At 46.8% G+C, this 17563-nt stretch overlaps 1 long non-coding RNA gene across 2 annotated transcripts in view; it reads left to right on the forward strand.

The window, feature by feature from the left end:
• LOC135377692 (uncharacterized) overlaps positions 1 to 3424 on the forward strand; it is an 89551-nt gene extending 86127 nt beyond the window's left edge. The window contains exon 5 of one of the 2 annotated variants that reach the window (XR_010418180.1): positions 3356 to 3424. This is a non-coding gene — a long non-coding RNA (uncharacterized LOC135377692). The remainder of the gene's footprint in view (positions 1 to 3355) is intronic. The other variant, XR_010418182.1, reaches the window with a different exon arrangement.
• The last annotated feature ends 14139 nt before the right edge of the window (positions 3425 to 17563 follow it).

Raw genomic sequence — 17563 nt, forward strand, 5'->3', positions numbered from 1 at the left:
CGTCGTCACGACTATAGCCAAAAAAAAAAAAAAAAGAGAGAACTTCACCGCATAACACGCTCTGCGCCAACCATTGCCGCGAATGATACGGTTGTCGCTTCTGGTTCGAGGACAGAGGGTGGCGTACGCCTTTTTGTGTCAATTTGGATATGTGTTAATTGACACAAAAAGGCGTACGCCCGCCCCTCTCTTCAAATCAGAAGCAATAACCCTATCATTCGCGGCAATGGTTGGCGCAGAGCGTGCTATGCGGTGAAGTTTAGAGTGCGGATTGTAGCACAGAGCTCGAGCTCAAAAGCGCTACGTTTCGCTACGGACTGTGAATGGCTTTTGTGAAAAAAAAAAAAAAAAAAGACGACGCTAGTTATTTCTAGTCGTCACCGATATATTGTTGCTCTATGGGGGACATCCGAGGCGTTCACCATCAGGTTGGTAGGAGTGTGTTGCTTATGGTAGTAGGCTAATACCCTAATCAGACGGCAAACCTAAGGCCGTTAGCGGAGCGGCGGTTACTTAACTTGGAATCCAACCATAATTTCGAATGACATCGTTCTCTGCCATGGTTTGTTGGAAATGGGAGGCGTACACATTTTTTTTGTGGTAATTATGCAGTTCATAATTGCCACAAAAAAGGCGTACGCCTCCTGTTTTCAACAAATCAGGGCAGAACGATGTCATTCGAAATTATGGTTGGACAACAGGTGACCGCCGTTCCGCTAACGGCCTTAGGTTTGCCGTCTGACTAGGGTATAAAGGAACTAATGCTTCTTTAATAACGAGATGAACGCTTCATCTGCAAATCTGAAGAAAAATCCAAACACTTGGGTATTCAGCGGAGCACTCCGATCAGAGGACGAAGGAGCTTGGGCACAGTAAGTAGTGAACCTGCGGAAGAAATTCGCCAGCTCTGAAAGCTCTGAAAACTCTTGCACAGCATCCATTCTGAGGTTGCCGTGGGAAAATTCGGTATGGCTGAAACCTTCGGAGGGAAGGGCTTGTTCCTGACCCAGAGATTATAACCCAACCCAACTCATTCCAACCCATGCGAGTTCCAACCCAGGAACTCTTATTCTGCGGCGTTAATGGCCATGTCAAAAGCTTCTAGCCGGGTGAACAGAGCACGTAGATGCTGTGAATAGTCTGCTAGTACAGGATATAGGAATTTCATCCATGCACCCATTACAGCTTCGTAAGTTGATGCTGCAGGTGGTATCGAGTTGACGGTCACAGGGTGGTCAATGCACTCAACTTCGAGCACAGAGGGTGCTACTCCCACAAAGAAGTGGTATAGTAGCATCCTCTGTGCTTGGAGTGGTAGGCCGGTAGTTACGAACCGTCATGGTGCAAACGCCTATATGGCTAAGAACGTCGATGCCGACGACGATGTCTGACATCCGCGATAGCGAAAACCCAACGACAAACGTGAAATGGATGTCAAGATTGGGAGTAAATAGTTATGTATCGTTGTTCATGAATCTCAAAAATTACGAATTGTTCAGTTACTAGCATCACGTGACTGGGAGGTTCTTTTTGCCGTTTATGTTCAAGATTTGGGTGGGATACAGCCTACCTAGGCTTCTGTATCAGTAAGAAAGCGGGTAGCTGCAGAAACTGCAGAAGTATCCGTGACACAGAAGAGCGCTGCAATGGTTCACGACCGGTAAGGTTAGCCGTCTTCACTTGCCGTTTTGTCGGTTTGTCCGTTTCCCTGAGACCTGTATCGTGTAGCTCACCACGTGTAGCTGCTGGGTAAAAGCGTGCGCGTAACCAACAGGCAGGGTAACGCCGGCGTTGGCATCGATGTTAACTGCGGCGAGGACTGCAGCCTCGTGGGGAGCGAACAGCTGTGGGACTTCGAGACGCGCGTAATATACGTAGATTGTTCTTGTAGAAAGTGGCCAACTTCAGCCGACAGTGTAGCACAGCTGGTGAAAACTGTGGTGGAAGATGGTGTTGGAGGACGCTCGACAAGGCGATGTGGTTGGCAGCAGTAGAAATTGAGGCTGGTGACCATGCTGGAATGTCTGTGAGGTTCGTGTGGATACGGTTGGAAGGTGTCTGGTGCTTGGCGTGGCGCTTGTGTGTCGGCCTGGGTGAGGTAGGGAAAGTTTCGGTCGCTAGTCGCAGTAACCTTTTATTTTGTAGTTCTTTCTGATGCACACGCCGAACTAACACATTAGGGCGCATATCTTTTCATCTTAGAACATCGTTGTCATCATTCCCATGTCTACATTCCAGTAGGCGGTCCTGCAATGACATAATGCGCTCTGGATGCCGCAACAAGTAACCCAAAGGAGTATGCGTTGACGGTGTCTTGCATAGAGTCTGCAAAAACACCAATCGCAATAACCGAGCGGTGTGTCATAAGGCCTGACTTGGTGTTAATGCATATAGCCCATGGTACTGTCACTGGTCTCGATATGGTATATCCAGTTGTCAAAAGTATTGCGTATGGATAGACTGCAGGGGACAGGGTTGGTGGAAAAGCGGTCTTGTCAGCTAGAGATTGCTGTCTTACGTCACAGCTGGACAAGTGGAATCTTTTTTAATGATACGTCCGTATAAGTAAAAACACATATGCTCCTGATGCAAACTGCATAGGATTCTGCCCGCATTGTCTGACAACAACGGTGAGGGTAAATTTCTTTTAGGCTAGGCCTAGCATATTAACTATACGATGGCTGGATTCTGGAGATTGCAAGCAGGTTGCCACAATGGTCATGCATTCTTGTTTTGGTCCCTTGATGGGTCCCTGGTCCCCACTGTGTGGGTGACGATGATGACGTGCCTTCAGGAAGAAACACTACTTTGCATAAAAATCCAGTTTTAGTTCAGGGCAATTCGTAACCTATGAGAACTCTCGTACTGTCGTCCTGATATACGCAATTTGCTACTCCGAAAACATGTTCCAATTGTAACGATTTTAAAAAATTATTGTAGGGCAAAACGAAATGGGACAAGAAATAACACATATACTTGTTCGCATTGTCTGTGTAAGTGACATATGACATGCAATTACACTTGTGTTGAATGACGACATGCAGTTGAAGGAAAGGCACCAACGGTGGGATTCGAACCCACACACTCTGATTGCCAGTCAGAGATGCTACCAATTACACCATGCTAGCTACCCTCTCTTCAACGTTTGGTATAATCTCGGACCGACAATCAGAGGGTGTGGGTTCGAATCCCACTGCTGGTGCCTTTGCTTCAGCTGCCATCATTCAATTGAAGTATATGCAACTGGGCGCTGTGAGGCTTGTGTTGTGTTTTTCCCTCTATGTTTATCCGCCTCGTCCACTACAACGTTACACTCGTGTCTTAGCGCAGTGATTCCCAACTTTTGTTATTCCAGGGAAATCGCGATGGCGCCAGTAAGACTTCGGGGAACCTTCTACTGTACAATGGCAACTATGTAGAAGTGGGTGAGGCGAGCTAGATGTCGTATATAAGTACAGACTTTTTGATTTCGATTTGTTTATTATAATATTATTATTTGATTTTTGATTTTCAGGTTGGACTGTCGGTTGGAGCCAGCCGGTGATGACGATAGCTGCTGGCACCACTCTCTACGACGAGCGTGAGCGTCCGGCAATCTCGTACCTGTCCCGATGCCAACAGTGAGATGTCGGGCAGAGTCGGAATGCACAGGCACGGTCGGAGTTCTGTGTGTACCAGGGTTCGCATGCGGCCAGCCTTGGTACAACACTGAAGTTTCACTCGTGGGAGCTGGAGTTCTTGAGAAACCCCCTGCGTCCCGCAGAACCCCAGTTGAGAACCACTATCTTAGCCCATAGTTCTATCCCTCTTTGAATGAAGGGCATTTCTGTTTGTTTAGTTGGTTGATTGGTTGGTGGCGTGTTATTACTGAGCAATCTGTCCACATGCGTGACGCAGAATCTTATACCATCGTTAGAAATGCAGCCTAAGGCAACAAACACGAAGAATACACAGGTACAACGGCTTGTGTCCCGTTGTACCTGTGCATTCTTCGTATTTGTTGCCTTAGGCTGCATTTCTAACGAGTACATGTACCAACTACCCCAAATCGCAGCGCTTATGCCATCATAGCGCAGCTGTAGGTGCATTTTCACGTCAGTGATTTTTTTTTTTTTTACTTCTTTGGTTGGGTGTGGCGTTTTATTGTCGATATGGGTGCATGTTGCACGGAGGGGATCGTGCGTTCTGGGCTGACATCGTAGGGAACTGTGCCGATGTCTGCCTTAGAGCGTCTGAAGAAACACACAGAGAGCGCAGCCGGGGCCGGGATTCGAACCCGTATCACCATCCACTCTTGGCGTGCAAGGCCGTTTTCTTAAGCACTAAGGAGTGCGTTGCGTCCCAAGAAAACGATGGAAACATAGCTTTCACTTAAAACAATATCAGATGCCCTGCAACGAGAAGCGTCGTCACATTGAATTTTGTGTTCGGGGCAAGTGAGGATTAAGTAGTGCACATTAGCAACGACCCCATCTCTGGAAAGACAGAAAGTCAATATCACCTCTTTTCGTGTGGAAGACTAACAATATGCCATGCCAATAGGCACCAATATATTACAGTATATATTTATATATGCTCACGTTCCCTGCGGTATAGTGGTACACAGTGGAGAGATGGGGGAAGCAGTGTAGCAAGATGAATGGTTGTGTCGCAAAGAAAAACTTCTAAACTGGGGAGTGGGCTAATTCCGAAGGCATCAGCTGGTTCTAAGAGGTTATGGCGTTGTCGCAGAAGGGGGAGACTGAGGGGGTTCCATTTGAGGCGGTACGTCCCCACTGGAGCAGCTTCATTCGCTTACAGAGGTTGGAATTGATCGGTTCTCTTAACGTAGACTGCAGGCAATGCACTTAAAACATGGTGTTGCAGGCTGGCGAAAACAATTTTACGGTTTATACATGCATGCCTGTGTGTGTGTGTGTGTGTGTGTGTGCATGTATGTGTGTGTGTGTGTGTGTGTAGCTCGAGAAACGCGCTGTAGCTCCCTCCCACTTTCATTGTTACTTTTTGTTTTTGTCTCTTGGATCGCTTCTTGTGTGCTCAGTATAGACTCGATCGGGTGCCATCACATGCACAGTAACAACTTCAACAGGAGACGATCAATATGGGGGAGCTCACAGTGAAATCTAACTCGGAGAGCTTCGACATCTTATCTTGCAGTGTGGCCATTGCTGACTTCGTGATGATTGCCCCGGCGAAGTGTTCATGTGCACTCCCAGTGCACTTGAGACATTTTGGTGAAGGACCTACACTTCGTGCAAAGAGGCAGATGGACCAAGAACTGGCATGTGAAACAGGAATATTGTTAGGTAGTGTTTAGTATCTATGAACCGATTCCAAGTAAGTCATTTTTGTTTTTCATCTTTCACGCACTTTATTGGATATTGTTATACGGAATCCTCTGTTCACACCACCGTGGGGCGGTACAGAAAAAAAAAAGTTTGCTATGCGATGATCATTCTGCGATACGTTGCCCTGACCGTATCGTTCTTAATTAATTTGCATACTTCCATGTCGTTAACGATAAAGTAGATAATGTCAGATATTTAAGTTGAAGCACATTGTGCAAGCGATATGTACTTTGCCATTGTTTTGTGTACCCTTCAGCATGGCTGTCATTGCAGAGAGAGACAGCAGCTCCAGGAAAATAGTTCCTCTCAGCTTTCTTAATGGTCGTATCGACGCCACTACGCGAGAATGGTTGGCTGGCACTCTAGCTTGCCCTTCCTCCCAGATCGGCAGCAGATTGCGCGCTCGTCTCAACAAGGCTCCTGTCGATTTGCCACAGCCCTTTCTATTGTTTTTCTGCCCCGTCCCTCAAGCAGCCGCATTGACGTTTTACCGCAAGGGGCTCTGGCAGAAAACCGATAGCGCTACAGAGCTGGAAATATATAGATTTCGGCGTGCTTCTTAAGTCCATATAGGGACGCATAGTTGGCCTTTTATTCCTGTTCAGAACTTTGGAAATTGTGTAGACGATTGTAAGGGAGCTGTAAAATTCACATTTCACTGTCTGTGCTACCGCTCTGAATTGTGCATCACTCCACTGTGCGTAAAATGACCAGCAGTCCGTCTTCATCGAAATCTTACTGTGTTTCTTGGGTTCATGAAGAAGACCGAGAGACACGGACACAGAAGACGACACACGTAGGTTCTCAGGCTGAGAACCTACGTGTGTCGTCTTCTGTGTCCGTGTCTCTCGGCCTTCTTCATGGATCTATACCAGCTAGCCTGCACCCTTTCTCTTGTTTCTTTTTCTTGGGTTCCTTGGTGTTTGGTTGAGCAGTGGAATATTTTACATGTGCATATACAGAAAAAAAAAATAAGCAGAAGTTCAACGGCTGCACGTAAAATGCATATTTACTAATCCAGCATGCCACTATCCAAGCTGACGAACAGCCGTGCCCTGACACAAAACAATGAAACAACTTCTTCAGCGAACCTTGGTCGTGTTTCCCTTCCTCCCATGGAACAACCTATGTCTCTCCAACGTGCGCACCCTATCCACCACAAAACGGAGAATTGCTCGCAAACGCAACGTCCTCAAAACAATGTTTATATCATTGGAAGCAGTCTCATCGCCAAGCTACGCATCCAGAACACTGGCAGAATTGAAACTGCGAAAAGGAATAGTGATTCTTCGTACTCCAGTCACTTCCTTACATACACCCAGATGCGTCCCACTCCACTTTCTCTCCACAGCGCACTCTTAGTACTTGGAGCGGTATTTGACCATTTCCAGCAGAGTTACCAACCAGGAAGAAATGATTTTCGCACAAGAAAGAATACATACCGGGTGTTCATTTTTATAATTTTAAGATTTTTTTTATAAACAGGATATGAAAGCTACACAGGTGCGCTTTCGCAAGTGGGTCCTACCACGACCACGACTTTTCGTGCGACATCGTGCAACTGCTAGATGACCAATTAACTAAGTAACTTTAGTGATTTATGGAGAAAACTGATATAGCTGATTTTGAGACAATTTGGGGGGGGGGGGGAGATTTCCCATATAGTTGGCCCTCAGAAGCGGTACCGCAGTATTCTAGTTCCACCCTCAGGGATCCCTAGAGCCCACTGTGCTTCAAGGGACCCTCCCTTTCATTCTTGATGCGCACTCGACAACAGCGCCGTGCCATATACTGCTCCCTCCACTCAAGGACACGCCGGAGCACACTACAGCAGCCCTTGAGTGTCCCGAGTGAGATCCAAATATGGCGGAAGGCTGTAGCAACGATCCTGTGGAGTTTGTGCGGTACACTGCTAGGTTTTCTGCTTGGGCAGTCCCCAAACTTGAGCGACTACTCCGCACCTTCCTGGTGCGTCTGTCACAGTCGCAGTTATTTCCATTTTTCTATACGAATATCACTATCTTCTAGAGAAACACACAAATGACGTTAAATTCCGCTGTATAAACAACAGCAACAACAATGTATACTCGCCAACAATCCAATGTATACTTTTAGATTATTGAACCAGCGTGGCTAACATTTATGCAAAGTGATATTGCTAGGGGTCGATACCGGGCTTGTAGTACAGAGTAATGAGAATTCGAGGTAAGCGCTTCCTGACATTGGATATAGTCTAACCAAATTGATATGTTCAGTAAAAGTTAGTGCAGAAGCACACTGCGACTTGTTACTGAAAGTTGTTATTCTAGACGTCATCCAAACGTCCCGAACGCGTCTCCTTCCTCTGGCAAGAAGGGCGCGGCACAGGGCACAGTGCATCTTGTGCGCTCGGTTCAAAAAGCTCCCACGAAGAAATCATTGCACAACTTAAATGTACAAAATGTACATTTCAAATAGCCGGCCCTCAGAGCGCAAAGGCTGAACCAGTCGGATAACCTTTAAGTTAACATCCGTTAACACTCGTTTAACACTCATCCGTGGAAGGCTCCTACGATTGGCTACCAGCCTTTGCACGACGCCCCCGCTTCGCGATGTAGTGCCGGCGCTCTCTCTCCCCCAGTCCCCACTTGGCGGCGCCGCACTTCGCGCGCGCGGCGCAATTCTTGTGTGGGGGCGGTGTCAAGTGTATGACTTATGTTGTCACTGACTATAATACCGTCTAGTAAAGGGTAAAAAAATTCAAAATTTTTACCCTCTATTTCAGAAGTTACCCTGTAACCTATGGACAATACCCTCTATAAACGTTACACAGATCACCTATAAATAGAAGTTACTTTCTCCTACCCGCCACGCAGACATAAAAGTTGCAGCTTGGCCAGGCATGGCTGCCTCTAAGACGCCTGCCTCTAAGACGCCTGCCTCTTCACAGGCGCTACATAACAAATGGTACTGAAAATGAGCTCTCATCAGTGCAGAACACAAACTGTCTTTTGCAACATATAGCTTAGCATACATACGTAATCCATCAAGTGGCATCTCGTGCTTGGCGAAAAACGAGTGATCACTACATGCACAGATTCACATGCTCAACAAATAAAAGGAAGAAGTAATTGCAACAGGAAAATATTCATTATTTAATTGGCAAGCCTGGCACTACAGCAGCGGCAGGAGCACGAGGGCATCACAATACAAACACTGCAGCTGTACATGAGAGAACTGATGTTCTGAGGCTGGAACAACATAGAAGGGACAATCGCATACAAGGCCTCAAGTTGCCTTAGAAATTAACGATGAAAGATGAAAGTCACTGAAAAGGTTAGCCAGCTGTAGGACTCGAACCCACATCTTCTGGATTACCGGTCCAGGGCTCTACCAATTGAGCTAAGCTAACACGCCTTCTCAGCGACTTCCAGGGTGCGTCATCTGAAGGGACAAACCAGTCACTCTCTCTCACTCATCCTCCTTTCACTCTTACATTTTTGCACACTCATACACATGTTCATACGACAGGGATCGACGCAAGTGGCAAATGTTGAACATGAGAGGACTGATGTTCTGAGGCTGGAACAACACATGTGATTGTCCCTTCTATGTTGTTCCAGCCTCAGAACATCAGTTCTCTCATGTTCAACATTTGCCGCTTGCGTCGATCCCTGTCGTATGAATGTGTGTATGAGTGTGCAAAAATGTAAGAGTGAAAGAAGGATGAGTGAGAGAGAGTGACTGGTTTGTCCCTTCAGATTACGCACCCTGGAAGTCGCTGAGAAGGCGTGTTAGCTTAGCTCAATTGGTAGAGTCCTGGACCGGTAATCCAGAAAATGTGGGTTCGAGTCCTACAGCTGGATAACCTTTTCAGTGACTTTCATCTTTCACTGCAGCTGTGGTGCACTGGTAAATCTGAGGCACATGAAGAACTCAAGGATGACAATTGCTTAAGCAAGGGACGCAACAAACACACGTAACACACTGGGCGCGTTAAGTAGCTGCTCTTTTTCTCCTTCTCGGGCGCTCCGAGTTTCGTGCACCTGGAGCATCTATTAAACGGCACTTGGACGCTTGAAAACGCTCGCAGTGCTGCCGTTTCTCCCTTTCTTTCCTTTCTCTTTTTCCTACTCTCTGCTCTGCTGCCGCCCTACGTCCTGCGTTCTCTTTCTTCGCTTTCGTGGAGAGGAGGTTATAGGTCACGTGACGGAGCACGATACCCCTTTTTCGTGCACCCTCCAAAAGCCGGGGCGTGAAGAGCGCGCTCGCGTACGAAACTCGTAGTACACTCCCGCTCCGGAGCAGCCACTTAACGCGCCCATTGTGTTGAACCGCGTTCAAGAGACAGAGGGCGTTTTTGTTTTTTTTTTCGCTTGAAGGCGCTCCGAGCCGTGTGTTCGCTGAGTCCGAGCGCCTCTGAGCGAATAAACATAAACGCCCAGAGAGACGCTGCGATCAGTGTTGCTAGACTGTCCAGCAAAAATGTAACTACGGAAACTTTGTAGTGAACATACGGTACAAATACCCTGATAAAGTTCCAATACTTCAGTCTTGAGCTTTCTTCAGAATTCTGAACACGATCCGCAGTTCATACAGAAACAGACACAATAACGAAACGCACACTGATCCGAAACTCTCGTATTGAATGTGCGGCTAGAACGAGAAGACAGTAACTTCTGAGCAGTACCTTTATGAAGGTACTGCGGTTACCTTGCAAACAAACAAACGAAGGAAATACAAACGCGGAATTCGTTCAGAAGTTACAAACTTCCCTATAAAGGGTACATTTATAGGTTACGACGATTGGATTTGGGTTGAACTCAGGACTAACTTCTATTGCACCTACAATGTCAGGTTACAAGTCGTTTTTAACCTCTAAATAGAGGTATCTGGTGTGTAACCTCTACGATATTTTGAAATCTACGTCTATATAGAGGTTACACGCCGCTAAAAGTTACAATAAAGGGTACCGAGTTAAGAGTGTACGTTAATGGGTGTACCTCGAGAAGCTCAAGACGGGTGACTCCTTTGCGGGCAAACCCCGTGCCCAGTGCTGCTGTGGTGGACGTGCATGTTATTCCTTTGGAAAGACAAGGAGCATCGCTAGTAAAGACATCCTCAAATTATGACCATTCTTTGAACTTTTCGATACTGACCGAAAGTGGAAGCGGTCAATTCTGGGGTCAGGATTGAACTGCTGTAAGCAATGCGGTAACAGGTGGCACCGTAAGAAATTCAATGAGGGCACCCTACCTTCGTGAATATTTTCTTCTAGCCTGTTTGTTCAACGTCTCCCGTTTTGCTTTAAGTGAATTACCTATGACCGGCAGTGATGGCCACTAACTACTTCTACAGTAGTTTAACTACAACTACTAACTACTTTGTGATGGAGTAGTTTAACTAGTAGTTCAACTACTTTTCAGGGGAGTAGTTAAAACTACTTCTTTAACTACTGCAATGTAGTTTAACTACACCTATAACTACATAACGTTGTCCATCAACACCAATCCCTTGTAGTGTTCTTGTACACCTAAATATGAATCGCAAGCAATGATAAACTTTGGCCCAAGCCACTGCTACGATCGTCAAATACAACGCTTGCGGCGGGATTCTTTCTGTGCAAACGCGATAAACTAAGTTGCATAATTATTTCACAGCAAATGAGGCTTCACTGGACAACAGTGTTGCGGATTTAAATCTGGCGATTTGATTTAAATCCATCAAAGGGCTCGTGGATTTGATTTGGGATTTGGTTTACGGGGAAAATATGGCGACGATTTGGATTTGGATTGAATCCCATTTTTGACAGATGATTTAGATTTGGATTGAATCACAATTTTGGCAGATGATTTGGATTTGGATTGAATCACGTTTTTTCCAACGGAATTGGATGTGTATTTGGTCAAGCTCCTGAAGGAAAATGGTTGGATTTTGACTGCTGCGAAATTTGACGTTGACGGGCGGGCAGATTCTTTGTCAGTCGTATCTGAGGTCGTCTGTGTAATTACGTTTTTACAATACATTTGGCTGAATTGCATTTCACACATGTTTACACGTGATGCAATGCAACTCTTAAAGGTACTGTAAAGCAGCAGAGGCCGAATTTCATTTAGCGTGGCTATTCGATAGTCCAAGCCATCAGTATAAAAAAGGCGGAAATTTAATTCCAATCGGTGGTACAGTTAATTAGAAAATTAAAATTAAAGATTACGGGCAACACTGTATTAGTATTCGGAAGGGATCCGTACTCTCAGCCGCGCACGGCGGCGACCATGTTGCATGCGTATCACACTGGGCCCGACAGCCGAACAGCGCTGTGTGCTTTTTGATTTGATTTCACAAAAAAAGAAAAAAACGCTAAGCAGGGGTCTCTGCACTCCTATGGAAATATGATACGAAATAATATAGCCACCAAAAGAGCAAAACGCGACAAAATAGTGCTGCATGCATAATACATATTCGACAGTATTGCCCGCTGCACAGGGGGTTGTTCGACACCAGGCGTCGCGCCGCTGCACTACGCCGGATTTTTCATGATCAATTAAAAATATTTAGAGAGCATTGTCGGTCGTATGGTTCCGCATATGGGGTTTACAAGCAAGAAAGTCTCAAGCCACGTCGCCAGCATATCCTGCTTGTCTACTGCTTTACAGTACCTTTAATGAGGAGAAGGTATAAAAAATGTTTGGATTTGAGATGGCTTGCCTTGCATCCCGCCATCTCGGTTCCCAATGTCCCGCCAAAAGTTCTGTTTCGTTTAAAAAGAAATCCCACGATTTTTTGATTGCGTGAAGCAGTCTACTGACACTGTTTGTAGACTGCTTCAAGTTTAAGAGCTAAGGCCTATAGCCATCTTTCCTTCCGAGCACTAAAGGTACGTCATGCAATACTCTCACACATAATCACATGGGTAGTTCGATGTCTAATTCACAACGGTATCACAGCTTTCTATAATTTCTTAGAAATGGAATGCATTGGAGAAAGCACACCACTGGTGCACTGGGCGCAGGCAATGTACGTTCGAGAAAAGGACTACCATACACGTATCTTGTCTGTTTTATTGGTTCTGAACTGCGACTGATGTCGCGTTCTGGTGTCCCAGAGATTGCAAAAATAAGTCCCGAAATGTCCACATGAGAACCAGTCGTATGAGGTCATTGTGTCCAGGAACAGGAATGTTGGTTGCCCTTTTTCATAGTGGCTTGCTTATGGTCAACTTGGTGCCACCGCAGAACTCGTACCGCAAGAACGAACGACACGAATAGTCCTCTATTTAAGCGAGTGTACAGTAAAGGATGATGTTGTTTCCCCTCTCTGCTATTGGATGTCCGCAGTCGCCCGCTACCCGCTGCTTTCGGAAGTAGCGAAACATGTATTTGCAGTACCTGCAAGTTCTGGAGCAGTTGAACGAGTGCCCTCTGCAGCCAGCCTGATGAAGACCGCGAAAAGAAACAAGCTGCAGCCAGCTACATTGGAGCAGCTGGTCTTTCTAAACAAGAACCTAAGAGAATAAGACTGCTCACGCGTGTTGGGCGGATGTACTATTGAGTTTGTTATAACACAACTGCGGTGTGCAGCACGCAGCCATCACATTTAACACAACATAATTCCCGGCAGTTGGCTTTATCATATGTGCCGAGTAAGCGTATTTGACAAATATGTTGCTCCGATATCCACGTGAAAATAAAATGTCAGTGTCAACCTTCGCATCGCTATGTTGGCTGTTCATACTCTTCGCTCCAGGTGAGATTTATAGGTGTTTATACCATGTCACGGGTCCTATCCAGCGAATGCATGCAGTTATTGTACGACCTTGTAGCTGCATGCTAGAGTTATTTCGGGAACTTTAGCCCCCGGATTCGTTGACGGATTTGATGAATCCTGATTTAAAACTGGACTTGATTTATCACACCAAAACCAATCCGGATTTAAAATGATTTGATTTGTCGCCTCAAGTTTAAATCCGGACTTGATTTGGATTTGATTCGCAGTGTTCCGAAAAACATGGATTTGATTTAAATCGTTAAATCGGATTGAACACTGCTGGACAAGCATTAAAAGTGAAGATTTAGTACACATGCACGACACAATTGCTCTGCACCTCCGTTCTCATCAAACAAGTAGCTCAAGGTATCGGAACCACAATCGTGCCGTAAAGCTTGCGGCAAAATCGGAAGTAGTTTGCGCCTTCAGTAACCTAACTACTGTGGCTAACTACTTTAAATAGTAGTTTAACTAGTAGTTGCCACTACATTTCTGCAAGTAGTTGATAACTACTTTTTAACTACAGTCTGGTAGTTTAACTAGTAGTTGAACTACATGTAGTTAACTACTGGCCATCACTGATGACCGGAGCGTGTATTTTCATGAAGTGGGGAACCTGTAGGCCCCTTTACAAGCACTCCAACTCTAACCTGCCGGCCGGAGGATTTTAGACAAAATCTTCCCGGGGATAGCCCCGCAAAGGCCGGAGGAAGGCCACGAATATATTATTTCAGCTTATGTTGCAGTTTGAATAGAACATTCTATACAGCTTTCAACTACGATGCCACGCTCAAGTTTTCTGGTGCGTTATGCGTTTGGGCGTTTCATTTGAATTCAGGTGCGTTGAGGGTTTGCTAAATTTCACGGAACTGTAAGCCATGCCTTGGTGAAGCGCGTCACGTAGCACATTCCGTAATGTTGGATTCCCCAGCGGACGACTTCCTGTCAATCCTCTCACTAATTCGTAAATACAAACGCTGCACGCCGCACAGCGAGCGAAAATAGGGCTCGAGCATACCAGAGGATAGCAGCTAAATCCAAATGTAACGGTTCTCGCGGCGCCTCTCCGTGGCAAAATGCGGCGAGGGAAACGGGAAACCTATATCACCTCCACCACGGGTGGCACACTAGCTTTCACCGTGTGTTGTTACTGTATGGGTTGTAATGACCAGAGAAGCCAAGGTAGTTGATCGTTGGCAGCCGAATGTGTTTATTGAGGGAAATATAGCCAAGAAAATAATATTCTCGAATAGGTCACGAGGCGCGTGCGTCCGATCCAGTGATTTCCCCAGAAATTCACTACTAGGGGGGTGCCGAGCTTTCAGGGGGGGGGGGGGGTCATGCTTGGTGATGGTTCCACTTACGGAATTTTTCTTAGACACGGAAAGAATCGTGGCACAATGGTGACATATCTCCACAGCTTTCCCGGTTTATTTGTACATGTTATTACTTTAGAACACAGTACATTAGAATCGAGATTCATTGTGAACGGCATTTCAACATTCAGATGCATAATCACACGACCGACAAAGATAAGAGACTACCATCTTGTCAACGAACACCTAGCAATCAACGGTGAAAACCTTAGAATACCTCGCTTGGTTGAGTTCGGCGCAAATGGCTCTTGATGATCCACATTGAGTTTGCGTGCCCGCACGCATTTTTGCTCGTACATACGCACAATATATGCATTGCACAGTCACTTTCAAATGATTTTGGACAAATGCATGGTACGATCGTCTGCATGAATGTGGTCCTAGAGCCCAAGTTTGACAGAACAGGATGTAATTCGCTGCGCCGGACTCACTACCAGAACGTGTTGGTGGCCGAGCTGGGTGGAGTCACCTGAGGAATTTCAGGGGGGGGGGTGTTGCAAAAATGCAGGGAGGGTGTACACCCCCACTGAGGGGGGTGTAAGGAAATCCCTGGTCCTATCAATCATAACTAGACAATAGTCCCGCGAACATCACAGTACTTCAAATACACTACGGTCGAAAACGCACAATTGGACGCCTCACTCTTGCACTCTGTCGTAACGGCGGTGAAGCATCACTACGAGCTGCGCAGGGCGCGGGTAATGCAGCGTTGTCCGGTGGAGGCAGTGCTGGTGATGGGTCCTCCAAAGTAGGATGTCTAACCTATGGTGAAAGCCTGTGCCGCTGCTTCATCCGGTCCCGTACCCGTGCCAGCAGAGGGACAAATCGGAGGAGTGCCAGGACCATCCGACCAATGGGAGGGAGGGACGGCTGCAACGCATTCTGTCCACCATTCGAAAGATCGCGGCGGAGATGCTGCTGGTGGCGTCTCCAGCAGTGCCCATCTGGCAGTTGCACATCAGGGACAACATCACTTAAAGACTCTGTGATGGTGGCGGGAACCCATCGTGGTTCCGGTCTGAAGTTGCGAGTGTACACATTGTCGCCTGCAGACAGCATCAGCTACGGTCGCGATCCCTGATCGTGCTGAAGTTTGTTTCAGCTGCTTCTGGAAAACAGCTGACCTGAAAAAGATGGTGTAAAAGATCGATGGTCGACTTGGGCTTCCGTCCCATGAGTAGCTCCGCAGGACTTGCAGCCAGTTGTTTCGTGCGGCGGTAGCTCAGTAGAATTCGTGCCAAATGGGTACTGATGTCGCCTGAAGCAACTTTTTTGAGCTTGTTCTTGATAAGCTGTACCTCACGCTCAGCAGCTCCACTCGAAGCAGGGTGATAAGGTGGAACCAGGAAATGCCGTATTCCATTTCGCTTCTAAAAATCCCTGTATCTCTCACTCACGAACGCCATTTTCAGATATAACTACGTCAGGCAGTCCATGGGTATAGCAAACGGCTTCCGCAGACAGCTTATTGTTGTGTCAACCGACGGCGATACTATAGGACAAACCTCGATCCATTTCGAGTAAGCGTCGATGACGATGAGAAAGTGACGATTCTTGAAAGGCCCTGCGTAGTCCACGTGCAGACAAGACCACGGTCGTTCAGGAAATGGCCATGGCATCAGAGGTACGCTCCAAGAAGATCGTTGTTGCTCTTGACAGATGCGGCAACTTCGTAGCAGCTATAACGTCGTCAATGGAGTTCCACCACACGTGATCCCTTGCTATAGATTTCATTTTGATGATTCCCGGGTGACCCTCATGCAGTAAGCGAAGTACTTTACTTCAGGTCGTAATGACGCGGGAACTACAACCCTAGATCGCCATAAGACACAGTTATCTTGGAGACTTAGCTGCGTTAACCTCGTGGCAAATGGTTTCCACTGTAGTTCAGCAGGCAGTCCAGCACCAGCCCAGAGCGCTTCACATATTCTTGAAAGAACGGTGTCCTTGGCAGGCTCCTCAGCAATGACTTCAGCTGATAAGACACATGGATACACGCCTTCAAGCATGAAGTCTTCAGGTGGCCTCGGTACGGTAACCGTATCAGTTAGCAGTGGCAAACGACTCAACGCATCAGCATGAACAATGGTGGCCCCTGGCCGGTAGATCAACCTGTAGTACGCCGAAAGCATCAATTCCCATCTTAGAACACACGGCGAACAAGCCTCCGGCACCGCTTTGTCTGCGGCTAACAGACCAAGAAGACGCTTGTGGTCTGTGACAGCAACGACGTCCCGTCCCCATAAATACTGACGAAACTTTCAAAACACCGAAAACCAGGCATAAGGCTTCTTTGGCTGTAAGTAACTGGCTGTAGTCGCGTTCTGCTGGCAGGAGGCTCCTCGAAGCAAAGGCAATTGGTCTTTCATCACCCGAAGCCTCACGGTGGGCAAGAACGGCGCCTACGCCTATGGGGGATGCATCACAAACGAGTACAGCGCTCTTTGCAGGATCGTAGTGGCTCAGAAACTTTGCAGAGGAAAGCAAGTCCTTACTGCGACGGAGAGATTCTGCAGAAACCGTCGATAAAAGTTTACCAGCCCCAAGTAGCTTTGAAGTGACTTAACGTCAGTAGTCCTGGGTGCTGCTTGCACAACTTCGGTTTTCCTTGGACCTTGAAGCAAGTTTCTCAATTTCTCTCTGACAAATAGCTGGGGCCGAAGAAACGCCGAAAGGTAAACGGTTGTACTGAAAAAGGCCCTTGGGGGTATTGATTGTAACAAGCTTGCGAGATTCTTCATCCAGCTCCACTTGCAAATATCCATCCTTGAGGTCTAGTTTGCTGAACTTAACTCCACCAGAAAGTTTTGCAAACAGTTCTTCCACTCGGGGAATTGGATACCTTTCCAACTCAGTGACTGGGCTTATCGTGAGCTTAAAATCTCCACAGATTCTAACGCATCCATCACTCTTGAGGACAGGCAATATACGCGTAGTACAGCCCAACCAGCAGTCTCCCAGGAGAAGTAATACGTTCTCTTTGCATCTGTTGCAGCTCCTCATTGACGCGATCGAAAGGAACGGGCCGCGGCCTAAGAAACTTCGGCTGAGCCCCGGCTTTTAGGAGAACCTTTGCTTGAACTCCTTTAAATG

This window comes from Ornithodoros turicata, chromosome 1, assembly GCF_037126465.1.
Source record: "Ornithodoros turicata isolate Travis chromosome 1, ASM3712646v1, whole genome shotgun sequence".
NCBI lineage: Eukaryota > Metazoa > Arthropoda > Arachnida > Ixodida > Argasidae > Ornithodoros > Ornithodoros turicata.